This window comes from Talpa occidentalis, unplaced genomic scaffold (genome assembly GCF_014898055.3).
Source record: "Talpa occidentalis isolate TD23 unplaced genomic scaffold, MPIMG_talOcc4v2.1, whole genome shotgun sequence".
NCBI classification, from domain to species: Eukaryota; Metazoa; Chordata; class Mammalia; order Eulipotyphla; family Talpidae; genus Talpa; species Talpa occidentalis.
The window spans coordinates 91405006-91417397 of record NW_026555331.1 but is presented as its reverse complement, the minus strand read 5'-3'; the positions used below and the strand labels follow the sequence as shown (position 1 = coordinate 91417397).

The 12392-nt window shown below is 41.1% G+C and overlaps 1 long non-coding RNA gene across 1 annotated transcript in view; it reads right to left on the bottom strand.

Moving 5' to 3' along the window:
- Window positions 1-12392, bottom strand: part of LOC129145318 (uncharacterized) — a 162077-nt gene that overhangs the window by 36493 nt on the left and 113192 nt on the right. Inside the window, exon 2 of the long non-coding RNA XR_008550734.1 lies at window positions 8738-8818. This is a non-coding gene — a long non-coding RNA (uncharacterized LOC129145318). The remainder of the gene's footprint in view (window positions 1-8737; window positions 8819-12392) is intronic.

Here is a 12392-nt window from a genome sequence, read left to right as displayed (position 1 = left end):
AGAGAAAGGGCCTCCCTGGTGGTGCAGGTGGTTGAGCACAGCGCTGTGAAGCTGTCCGCAGCCTCTGCAGTGCAGGTTCAATCCCGGCCTGCAGGGGAGAGACCCACATGGCACAGCAGACCTTTCCTGTCTTGCTCGCTGCTTCCCTCAGCAGTGTATTTCATCAGTCTGCCTGTTCTGCTCCCCACTCTGTCTCTGGTGAATCCTCTCACCCTCCCGGACATCTGGCCTGCACCCTGGTTCTTGTATGCATGAATAAATAAATCTTTTAAAAAGAAAAGAAAAGAAAAGAAAAGAAAGAACCACAGAGAGGAAGGATGTTGATAGTGCCACCAACATGAATCAGGGCCCACTGCAATACATCTGCACCAGCTGCTGGCCCCAGCCAGGTGCCAACCCAACCTCTCAACTCAGCAGCTGCAGGACCAGGTCTCTGAACCTGCAGACCTGGGGTTACCAACCTCTAACATCACATAAAACCACACCACCTGGTGGAAATTAGAGTAGTGCAACTCTCTAAGTTGCTGCTATACATCTTTTTAAAAATAGGGAAATCTCGACAATAAAACATACAAAATTCAATACAAAAGTAATCCCATACAAGGAAAGCCTTGGGGAATTAGTCTTCACAAGGAGAAAACCACACACCAGAATTCCAACCACAGAGATATGGAAGATTCTATCTCCCTATCAGATACAGTTAAACATTGCCATTTAATCCATTCAATTTTTTTTTAAAGAAATGCACAAGTCGAAATAATATAAGAGAATTCTGAAAAGCTTACTAGACATATAGCAAAATTCAGGGGAAAAATTACAATAGCCAAGACAAGGAAAAACGTAAGTGTCCAGCAGTGGAGGAGTGGATAAGAAGTCCCAAGATCATTTATATGATATATCCACTCCATATTCCATTGCATGTATAGTATATATGTAATAGAATTTGTGTTTATATACATGTTCTACTATATATATAATAAAAACATACTCAGTCATAAAAAATGAGGAAATCCTACTATTTACAACAACACAAATGGACTTTGAAAGCATTATACTAAGTTAAATAAGTCAGAGTAAAACAGATATTATATGATCTCACATATGCAATAAAAAAATTTAAAAACTCAGAAAAAGAAAGAAATCAGACTTGTGGTTTCCAGGGGCAGATGGGTGGGGGGAGGAGAACTGAAGGAAGGTAATCAAAAAGTAATTTCCAGTTACAAAATAAACACCAGAGATATAATATACAAAGAAATAGATCTCTGCCAGTCTGTTGGCATATGATGCTAAAAATAAAGGAAATTTGTGGAACTTTCTTTTAAGTCAAATTATGGTATCTAAAGAGTTTAAAAACCTGTCACTTTTTTTTAATTTTATTTTTATATTCCCCATACAATTGCAGCCCCCTTATTTTGACCCCAATTCCTCCTTTCCCTGGCCCCCTCAAAGTGTGTCTCCGTTTTGTCGTTGTTTGTTGCTTTTGATTTAAAAACCTATAAATTTTCCAGTTCAAACAACAGTAGAGAAAGTAACGAACTAAAAAGAAGCACAATTCTCTTAAGTCAATTATGATTGGTATTTGCTCGAAGTAAGGAAAACACTAAAACCTCTTCCATATACCAATCATGCCAATCATGTTACCTATCATTGTGACCTGAGGAAATAAAAGCAGTTTTCTTCCTTGGATCTGGTCCTAAGGACTCCAGCCACCCCATTCCTTCAGTCAGGATTACTTCAAAGAATGCCATATGCCCAAACTGTCCCTTCACGAACAAGTGGAATAAGGAGACAGAGTTCAGCCTCTCCTCATCCTGCAAGCGAAGCATCCACAAACAAGAACACCCCATTTGATACATTAGGTCATTTCATGGATTTATGTGATTACTTCAGAGCCCCTGTTAAGTTTTGTGTAAGAGTAATTTTACATGGACTAGAACAGAAATGAGGACACAGACAAGAGCACAAGCTGTCTGATAAATACCTCTCCTCTCAGTGCTCAAAACACTACAGAGACATTTGTGCTACTCTTAGGGAGAACAGATTTGGTGTATCCATATCATCTTTTGGAAAGAAAGAAAATAGACTCTCTTAGAGACTGACTCTTGACAGAAAAATTGCAAAAAAAAATTATCACATTATATTTTAACCTGGATGGTATGACTTTTTAAAAAAGTGACCACTTTTTAAAAATGTTTGTCCTGAATATGTAAGTTCAATAAAGTTTAATGAGAACTTCAGCTTTTTCTAATTGTAAAAAATGATTGATTTTAAAGTTTATGCTAAAAATAACTACTACCATAAAGAACAGTCAATAAAAAGACCATGACTTTAACTCATCAGATACTTAAAAATATAATTAACTATATTTGTAAAAGACAATACAAGTAGATCAATGGCACAGAACAGAGAACACAGAGATGACATCCAGTATACAGAAGGGATTGATCTAATTCAATTACATTAAATGCTGAATTATTTAATATACCAATACACCTAAATACACATCAGGAACAAAATAAAATGGTCCTCCATCTTTCAATTTTTTTTTTAAAGATTTATTTTTTATTTATACAATGGCTGGGGTACAGGCCAGAGGCACGGGAGGGTGAGAGGATTTACCAGAAACAGAGTAGGGAGCAGAACAGGCAGACAGAAAGCACTGCTGAGGGGAGCAGCAGGTGAGACAGGAGAGGTCTGCTGCACCATGTGGTTATCTCCCTGGCCAGCCGGCCGGGAATCGAACCAGAGCTGCAGAGGCTGTGGACAGCTTCACAGTGCTGTGCTCAACCCACTGGTACACCGGCGAGGCCTCTTTTAATATTTTTTACCTTAGTTAACTCAAATTAGGTGTTTAGTAAAGTATATGTATTCATACATTTGTCTGAGTAAAGAGGCAAATGTACATATGTATATTTTCTATGAGAATTCGTGTTAAAAAATAGGGATAGATGGGCCTCCCTGGTGGCGCAGTGGTTGAGCACTGGGTTGCGAGGCTGCCCGCAGCCTCTGCGGCGCCGGTTCGATCCCTGGCTGCTCCCCGGCCACTGGAGGAGGGTCCCACATGGCGCGCAGACCTCTCCTGCTGCCCGCTGCTCCCCTCAGCAGTGTACTTCGGTCCTTCTGCCTGCTCTGCTCCCCGCTCTGGCTCTGGTGAATTCTCTCACCCTCCCGCGCTTCTGACTGTACCCAGTGCATGTGTAAACAAAACAAACAAACAAATAAATAAATAAACATGCCTCTATAAAAAAAAAAAAATAGGGATTAGATGGGATCATCTAAACTAAGACTGCCATATAGATTTCCCTTCTCTCTTTTCCTGTGGCACTCATCACATTTCCTCCTTTATCCTTCCCAGAACCACCAGACTGCCTCCAGAAGAATCCTGCTCCACTCAGCTGCTCAGGCATTCTACCCTTCGCTTCTATTAGAGGCTTTGCCTTTCCTTGTACATTCATACAAACAGGTCTTCTCTTTGATTTTTCAACTGAAAGAAATGTTTGGTAATGTAAGCTATCTAATTCATCTAGAAATTATTTGTTAAATTAAAAACTCTGATACATTAACTTCAATCTATAACTTCAGTGTTCAATATATCAAGTAACACAGCATAACAACTTGTGGAAAATTAAATTAGCTGAAAAATTCATTCCCCCTCCTTTCAGACCCAAGCAAAATAAAAATGTTAGTTCAAATTGATCTCATAATTATTAAAAATTTTTAATTGTGAAAATTCATTACGTAACGACAGCAGAATAAAAGCTAGTCTTAATGAAGTAGAAAATTAGGAAATGGGTATAGGCTGTCAGTTAGAACAGGGTGCCCCAGGCCCCAAGTCCATTTATAAGGCTGATTGTAAAACAATCACAGACCGGGAGGGTGCCCTCCCCCCTAAGTCAATTAAAAATGGAATGTTCAGAGCACCAACATAATAGCACAGTAGCAATGAACCAAAGCTGGTTTCAGAAAGGTGGGCTGGGTAACGTGGGAAAACTCAGTGGGCTTTGGTAGTCTAGAAGACCCCCACAGGCCCAGTCAATCAGCAAGAGAAAATTCAGAGACACCCAGCAAACAACACCCGCCCACACACACACACCTTGCCCACTATACCCATATAAGCACCTGCTTCTCAGCGGCTACCCACTCAGGACCCCTATCCTCTTGGAGAGCTTCCCTGTCCTTCCTCTTGTCTATCAATAAATCTCTGGCTTTTCTGTAACTTTGGTCTCGACATTGAATTCTTTCCTCGCTGAAGATGAGAACCCAGGAAGAGCCTGCCTGGGGTACTCAGACTCCGGGCCCACTCCCTAAAACTCTGATTCATTAACTGATCAATTGGAGTGCTTCTTCTATTTATATATTGACACTTGGATCCCTTTAGGCCTTGATTGGCAGAATTTGAATTAAGCCATAGTGATCCATTATAAAAAGCTGTCCTTTATCAAATTTTCTCAAAAAAGTGTACTGGTAAAGAATTAGGACTCTAACCAGACTGCCTAGATCAAAATCTTATAGATCTAACACTAACAAAGTAGAAACTGATTAACCTTTATATGTGCCATTTTGTTTTAAAATCAGAATTAGTCCACTCTCTTTGGCAAAGACAGCTGCAAGTTCTGTTTTTCCTCTCATATCTACCCTCTGGACTTTCGCAGACCCTGTGACTGCTTGTTTGATCAACAGAGCACAGTCTGAGTGACTCAGGTTTAAGAGGCTGATCTTCCTTGTCCTCTCTCAGAGCACATGTTCTTGGGATCCAGCAGCCATGCTGGGAGAGAGCTCAGTAGCACCACAAAGAGGAAATAAAGGAACCAAACCTCTAGCTACCAGTATGGGCTCCCAGTCATCAACACACATCAAATTGAAAGACAAGATGAGAGATATATTAAAACTTTAGACACCCCACCTGTCATCACAGAGATAAATGGGTCCCACCAACTTCTGCCCACATCCCAGGTATGTAAGTCAAATAAATGATGGTTGTTTTTAAATCATTTAAGCGGCACGTGATTTGTCATTCAGAAACAGCTAACACAGAATTTGGTCCCTTAAAGTTGCAAAATTCTTTAATATCTGACATTGGCTTTGCCACCAGGTAGCAGGTGGGATCTGGGTGGGTCTTTGGAGTATTGTTTGTGAAAGCTGGAAGGGCTTTTACTAACTTAGGGTGACTGTGGACTTTGGAAGTCTTATTAAGATAATTATTCAGGGCCTCCCCGGTGGTGCAGCAGTTGAGTGCTGGGTTGTGAAGCTGCCCGCAGCCTCTGCAGCGCCAGTTCGATTCCCAGCTGCTCCCTGGCCACCGGAGGAGGGTCCCGCATGGCGCGCAGACCTCTCCTGCCGCCCGCTGCTCCCCTTAGCAGTGTACTTCGGTCCTTCTGCCTGCTCTGCTCCCCGCTCTGGCTCTGGTGAATTCTCTCACCCTCCCGCGCTTCTGACTGTACCCAGTGCTTGTATAAATTAATAAATAAATTTAAAAAAAAAAGAATTAAAAAAAAAGATAATTATTCACTCCCAAGTTTTTGAAGCATAAAACTTTCAAAGTATAAAATAATTTTAGAAAGAAAAGATCAATTAGAATAGAATGCAATTAGCTGCTTTGGATTCAATTTAAAGGGTTATAAAATAGGATCTATCAAGAAAGTCTTAAAGTTCTAGAGATTAATTAATGCTAGAATAGAAGTGGTTGGGAAGATTTGCCAAATAACACTCAGTATATCACCTACAGTTTTTCCTCTACTGACAGGACAATAAAACATATACTTAAACAGCAGCAGGAAGGAGACAGGCTAAATTTAAAATGCACTTGGCAATAGAGTTAGGCTTGTAAGTTCTGAGAAGGTATAAATCAGTCATGTGTGCTCTGGGGGATACCATAACAAGAAGCCCAGAGACTGACAACATAACCTCAGTCTTCATTTGCATGCTTTCACCTACAAGTGAAGCACAGCCACTTGACCTGTGAGGCCATGTATAATCTTACATAGCAGGAGACTAAGACCGCTGTACGAATGATGGCTCTCTGGTTCAGTTACATCATCCAGGTTCATGGTGTGTCCCACAAGTGAAAACTTACCACCCAACTATATGCAGCCACAAGAGAGGCTGGAAAACAATCTAAAGTTAGTCAGCCCTGTATCAGAAAGGAAAAAAACAGACTTGGTGGGGGTCATCACGATCTGGCACAGAGTTGGTGGCAATCACAAATAACACCAAACTCAGCTCCTGTTTACTTTGTAGGCTCTATGGCAGTAACACTGTTACCCAGAGTTAAAAAACAGAGGCAATGGAGGTGAACCCTATACTCAAAAAGGACAACACAACCATTGGAATTATCTTTTTGGCAGTGACAGTAAGAATAACAACACAGAACTAGTGCCCAGCCAGGAACCCTTGGGTGGTAGTAACCCCTAACTGCCAAGATGGCACATCCTCACCATGATAGTATAAGACCAGCATCTCCTGCTCTTACCCACAGAACTGCCCACACTATGCAGGTCACACTGACCAATTGTAGGTGGATTTTTCCAAAGAACAAAGGAGGCAACCAGGGAGGTGTCTGTTTCCTTTTTACTTCCAATTTATTTGCACTGTTTCCACTGAGGTGGCACACAACTGAGTTGAGAGAGAATGGTTATTCATAAAGCCAAACAATGCTCTCCATCCATCCAAGAGTCATTGTTATATATTCTCAATTTGGTGCAAAATGGTCAGAGGCATTCCTTGTAGGAATGAGGAAAACAGGTAATACCTGACACCTGTAGAAGTCCGCTCAGTCTACATCTTGCTTAATAAAACATCAACAGAACAACAAAAAAAAGCTGCTACTTTGCATTCCAGCATCAAATAAAATCTGTTTGGGAATATTTTACATTTTGGGCTTTTTTGTTGTTGTTGTTTAAATTTTCTTAAGATTTATTTATTTATGCATACCAGAACTGGGGTATAGGCCAGATGTGTGGTGGGTGAGAGGATCCACCAGAGACAGAGTGGGGAACAGAACAGGCAGACTGACTGAAATACACTGCTGAGGGGAACAGCAGGTGAGACAGGAGAGGTCTGCCCAGCCATGTGTGTTCCTCCCTGGCCAGGGATCGAACTCATACTGCAGTAGCTGCCGACAGCTTCATAGGTTGCATCTTATCCCTTTGCGCCACCAGGGAGACCCAATATTTTACATTTTGGATTATTTGTACTATTGCTCCTTCCTAAATCAATGGTTGAATGCAAAATGTATAATGCAAGATGTCACCTATGTCCAGAAATTTTAACAGCCTTTAAAAACCAGTGTCTATTTTCCAGAAGAACTTTAAACTGTCATACTTAAAAAATTAACAGGAAAACTGGGACCATATAGCCATTTGTCTTACCCCAGCCATCCCCAAAAGAACTGTGTCTAGCTCCTTCTAATTGTTAACTTCTGTGTCTGGTCCTTATGGAAGGTGAGGAGATTGAAAGAGCACCACAGATTACATACATGCTTACTTATATCTTTGCATCCCAGGAAACAGCTGTTTTAGAGTGTACCATTCTGTAAAACACACACTCACACTTCAATGGAGGGCTCATCTTTAGACAGATGCATACTCAATGTCTTTTAAGACGATGACAAAGCCCTGAGGGTTTTAATACAAACCCGTGTGACAAATAATTTGCTTAATAATGACTGACATTATTATACAACATGGAACTTCAAATACCTGAATATATACACAAGTCAGTAGGCAAAGCATTTACATTGCACAGCTCCAGGGAATACCATGTACACTGCAGGCCAAAATTGTGCACAGGTAATCCATGACCACCCAGCCATGCAGATTTTTTTCTTGCTGCTTCTAAACTTAAATCTATACATGGTACAGGATTCCCCACTGTTGCTTTTATGGCTGAAAATTTGACAGCATTTAAAAAAGTATACTTGCCAATATAAAAAGCAGGTTCTCCAACTTCTAAATGTTGTCACTGAACATTCCACTCCCCAGTGAAGACAACTGTTCATCATCAAATGTTAGAAATTAACTCCCCTTACCATAAGCTCCACCTGCTTCTATAGCCCCCACCAGCTGTCTCACATGGTTTATAAACAAATTAAAAATAAAAAAATAAAGACTGATTCAATTCCAGTTTTTCTAATAATCCGAAATAAATTAATTTTTCAATAAAAAAGAACACGTTCCTCATATTATTTTTAGCTCCATCTCCTTTATTATGCCACTTTGCTGCTGCTTCCTCAGTTTGTAACTGATTTAGGTTTGACAACAAGACTCTGTCCAAGTATCTCTGAATTGCCTGCTACCCTCGTGATGCCCTTGTTGCTCTGCTCTGTAAGTCAAAGTAGACAACTGAGTAGCCACATCCAGACAGACTCCCTTTTGCCTCTGAGGGTAAAATGCCACTGCAGGAAATTCAACAAAGAATATAATTTGGCTCCTATTTTGGATGTCCCAGTCCAGGAGCACCCAGTCATCGTCCCAGTGCATCTGCCTCTGCAATGCTATGTTGAGCAAAGGTAGGGCCACTGCAATGCTGGAAGGTGCCTATAGGGAGTGGCCCCAGCAAACAGGGGACAGTGCAAGAAGAGACCTGACAGCTGACGGCAGTGCCTGACTGAGAGAGGAATTTGGAGCTTCTACAAAAGGAAGACAGTTTGAAAGCATTGAAAACAGCCACCAAGTATTCAGCCGTTCCTCTTCTGGTTGCAAGTTAACCCCAGCTGCCAGGGAGAGGAAAATGTGCTTACCTCTATCTATGACCATCTCAAAGGCAGAATTCATTCTCCAGGGACCAGGTCAGAAGTTTCACCAAGATTGGAACTGAAGATCTGGGGCAAAGGAAGGAAAAAGTAGTGTTTACAAGCAGCCCCACTTATGACTATATGTCATAAGGCATAAACTGCTTCCTCCAGGCTCACTGCCAGAGACCTAGGTCCTGGCTCTCCAGGCAACTGGAGGCATTTCAGCTAGGCTAACTACCACCCAGAGCCCTGACATTTGTTAGTGCTATTTCCCTTATTCCTCAAGCTCACATTTTAATCCAAAAACCTCATTCTTGATAATCAGCTGGAGAAACACATGCTGCTTTTGGAGGAAATGCCACAAAATAACCACACTACGTTTGACATCAGAGCACTTCCCAGCTACGGTACAATTACCGATAGCTTTAATTTTCTTACACATTTTCATTTCCTGAAATGGTGAGTAAATATTGCTTTCATAACAAGAAAACAATCATTTTCATTAAAAATAAATAAATTTACTGAGTAATGATTGCTCAGGGGGCCTACTTGTCTCCAACAAAATTAACATTCCTCTGAAAAGATTCACTTCAATTAAATCAAAATTAAAACATAGCCAGTAATTAAGATGTCACAAATCCAATATAAACCCATGTAATGGAAGAAAATGTTGCCTTTACCAAAATTCCTTTTCTTGGTGAAAATACTCTGAACCGTTTTGCTTTCCTTATTGCTACTGTAAAAATTACCTCAAATTTACCAGCTCCAAATAATAAAAATTTACTCTTTTACAGTCCTGAAGATCTATCAGCTGGGCTGAGTTCCTTCTGGAAGTTTCAGGGTAGAATCTCTTCCTTTACCTTCCTTCCTTGCATCACTCCAACCTCCTGCTTCCATCCACATGTCTCCCAGCACTAATGCTGACCCGCCCGTTCTACAAGAACGCGAGTGATGCCACTGGGTCAGCCTGGGCAACCCGGGAGAAGGCCCCTCCTCAAGATCCTTAGCTAACTGTGTTTTTCCATGTAAGGCATTGCCTTCAGTGTTTCCAACCTGTTCTCTCTGGGTAGTCATATTTAGGCTATAACACCCACCTGCTATAAGAAAACGCAGAGACAAGCCTTAAACTCCATGAGCAGACACAACCAATTTTCTCATAGCAAGCAAAGCCTAATTTAGCTTGTTTTCCAAGACTGACTTAACCTCGGTCATGTCTTGTTTCTGTCCCTGAAAATCATAAAAACTGTTTCTCAAGGTTGATCTGCCGTAATCACTGCCTATTTCCCCTTAGTGAAGAAAATTCTAACATAACCAGTCACTATGAAGAATTAACTGTCGTCCCATCACTACATAAGCGGCTTTGTGACAATATACAACTGAGCCTCACTGCATGTTTTGGTGTGTTTCTGGTTTTCAATGTGTCTTATTGATGTGTGCACAGTGAAAGTTTAGTGATTTATTGCTTTTACTTTGACTATTTCTGAACTTTTGACAAACCCATTTAAAAATATATTTTTATTTAGTAGCTACCCAGGTATTACCAGTATTTCTACAAATTCCAAAGCAGAAAATTCTATAGTAATGGTTTACTTTCACAGAACTGTCAAATCTCTTGACTCTTACATCTCAAACTTTTAAAATATTCCTTTTTCAATTTTAAGTGATGTAATTTACATACAAGAGTGTATAGTTTAAAGTAGACAGTGGAATAACAACTTTCACATATTGTGAAACGATAACCACTATAAATTTAGTTACTATCCATCATTTCATAGTGACCACACATGTGTGAGATCACATAAAATTCATCATCTGTTGTGCAACCATGCACAAGGCAGGTTCACTTTCAATTTGAGCAGACAGATAAAGGAATCTTGGAGCCCTCAGTAGATTTTAAAGGCTTTGAATGCTAGAGCAGGCACACAAGCACCCCAGGCAGGGAGTCTGGCATGCAAGGAGGCAGGCACGGACTGGACCCGTAAGGGGGACCAGGCTTGCTAGTCTCTCAGACCCCTGTGAATCTTTTCACCCTCTCTGGCATTCTCAGTCTCGTGGTCTCACCTCAGTGAGCCGCCCTTTATACCATTGCCTCTCAGCACAGGTGTGAACATTCACACATGCGCACTCCCTGCTGTCTGGGCTCAGGTGTCCACAACCAAAGCTGTGCCTGCTGCGCCCACACCCCTTGGCCTTGGCATCCACGCCAGCAGCAGCAGGGGGTTAAAAAGCCTGATAACTTTATTTGCCCTACACATCTGACTTATTTCTCTTAGCCTAAGTCCTCAAATTTTTATATCTCAATTTTTTAAATATTTAACTGGATAACCTCACATTTGAAGCCAGTAACACTCTAGATCTTTTGTGGCTGATATAGTAAGACAGTCAATATTTTTAGGACCATTTTTTTAAAATGTAACAATTCCCAATTATTCCCTCACAAATGTTTAGTCCAGACATAATGTCTTCAGTGAATATTTGCACCTCTTCATTTCTAGAAGAAAAGAAAAGAAAAAGAAATTACTGCAGTTTTGGGAGATAAAACCCTGAAGTCTAGGTGAGAATGCCAACTGTCACTTATTAACAGTATGAGGTTAAACAAGTCACCTCACCATAACCTTTTTTATAAAACACAATGCTAATTCCTGCCTTGCCTACCTCACAGGTTGGGGCAAAGATGAAGTAACTGCAAACACAGGCTATTGTTATTTGTCCTAGAGGATGAAGCTCTTTAAACTGTTCATCCCCTATTTGTAGTTAGGAAGGAAAAAAAAAAAAGGTGGGAATTCCATTTGAGCTGTTTCCCTGTAATTCAGACTATAGCGTATTGAAAGGAAAACTTCTGTCTTCACAATAAAGCCTCCTGGGGCAGGGAGTGGGGAGGAGATAGGGAAATGGATCATTTTAAAAGTCAAATGTTCTTTATCTCAAATTTGTTACCAATTCCAATTTATATAGATATTTAAGTTGTTTTCCATTTGCTAAATACAACCCTCTCCTACCCTGTGGGTTTTTTCTGCCCTCCGGCCATTAGCATCAATGATTGACAAGGTCTTGCACTGGTGACTGATGGCAGCACCTGGAGCATGGTGTGGGTGTGGGTGAGTGGGAGCACCTGAGCCAGAGACTGAGCATATAGGGCCCGGAGGCAGCAGAGGGCCACTGCAGTAGAGACCAGCAAAGAGACCATGGGAAAGCCAGAGAGCCCAGAAAGAGTAAAGATTGGCCTGAGGCCTCCACACCAGCCTTTGGCCCCCAGGCCTCCCTACCTGCCCTGCACCGGGTTGCCTCACTACAAATGGTGCAGAAATCTCATTAAAAGCCTGAAAAAGCCATTGAGAGCTCCAGGACTCCTCTTTCACCCTCTGCCAGGATCACAGAAAACTGCTCCGTGCCTTGCTGGCACTACATGCCCTAATCAGGTGTTGAGAATCACCTTTGATCCTCATTCTCACAAAAATGGTTATCACTTTAAATTTTGTCAAGCTCTTAGAAATATGATACCTGGTGGTTGGCTATTGGATTTCCAGTTTGTAAAGTGCCTGCTCAATGCTTCCATTTTCCTACTGCTTTGTAGGGAAACTTTATGTACCCGGGATCTCTATTACTTATGTGAGTTGCAGGGTCTTCTCCCCTCTGTAGTTTACTGTCATGTACTTTTATG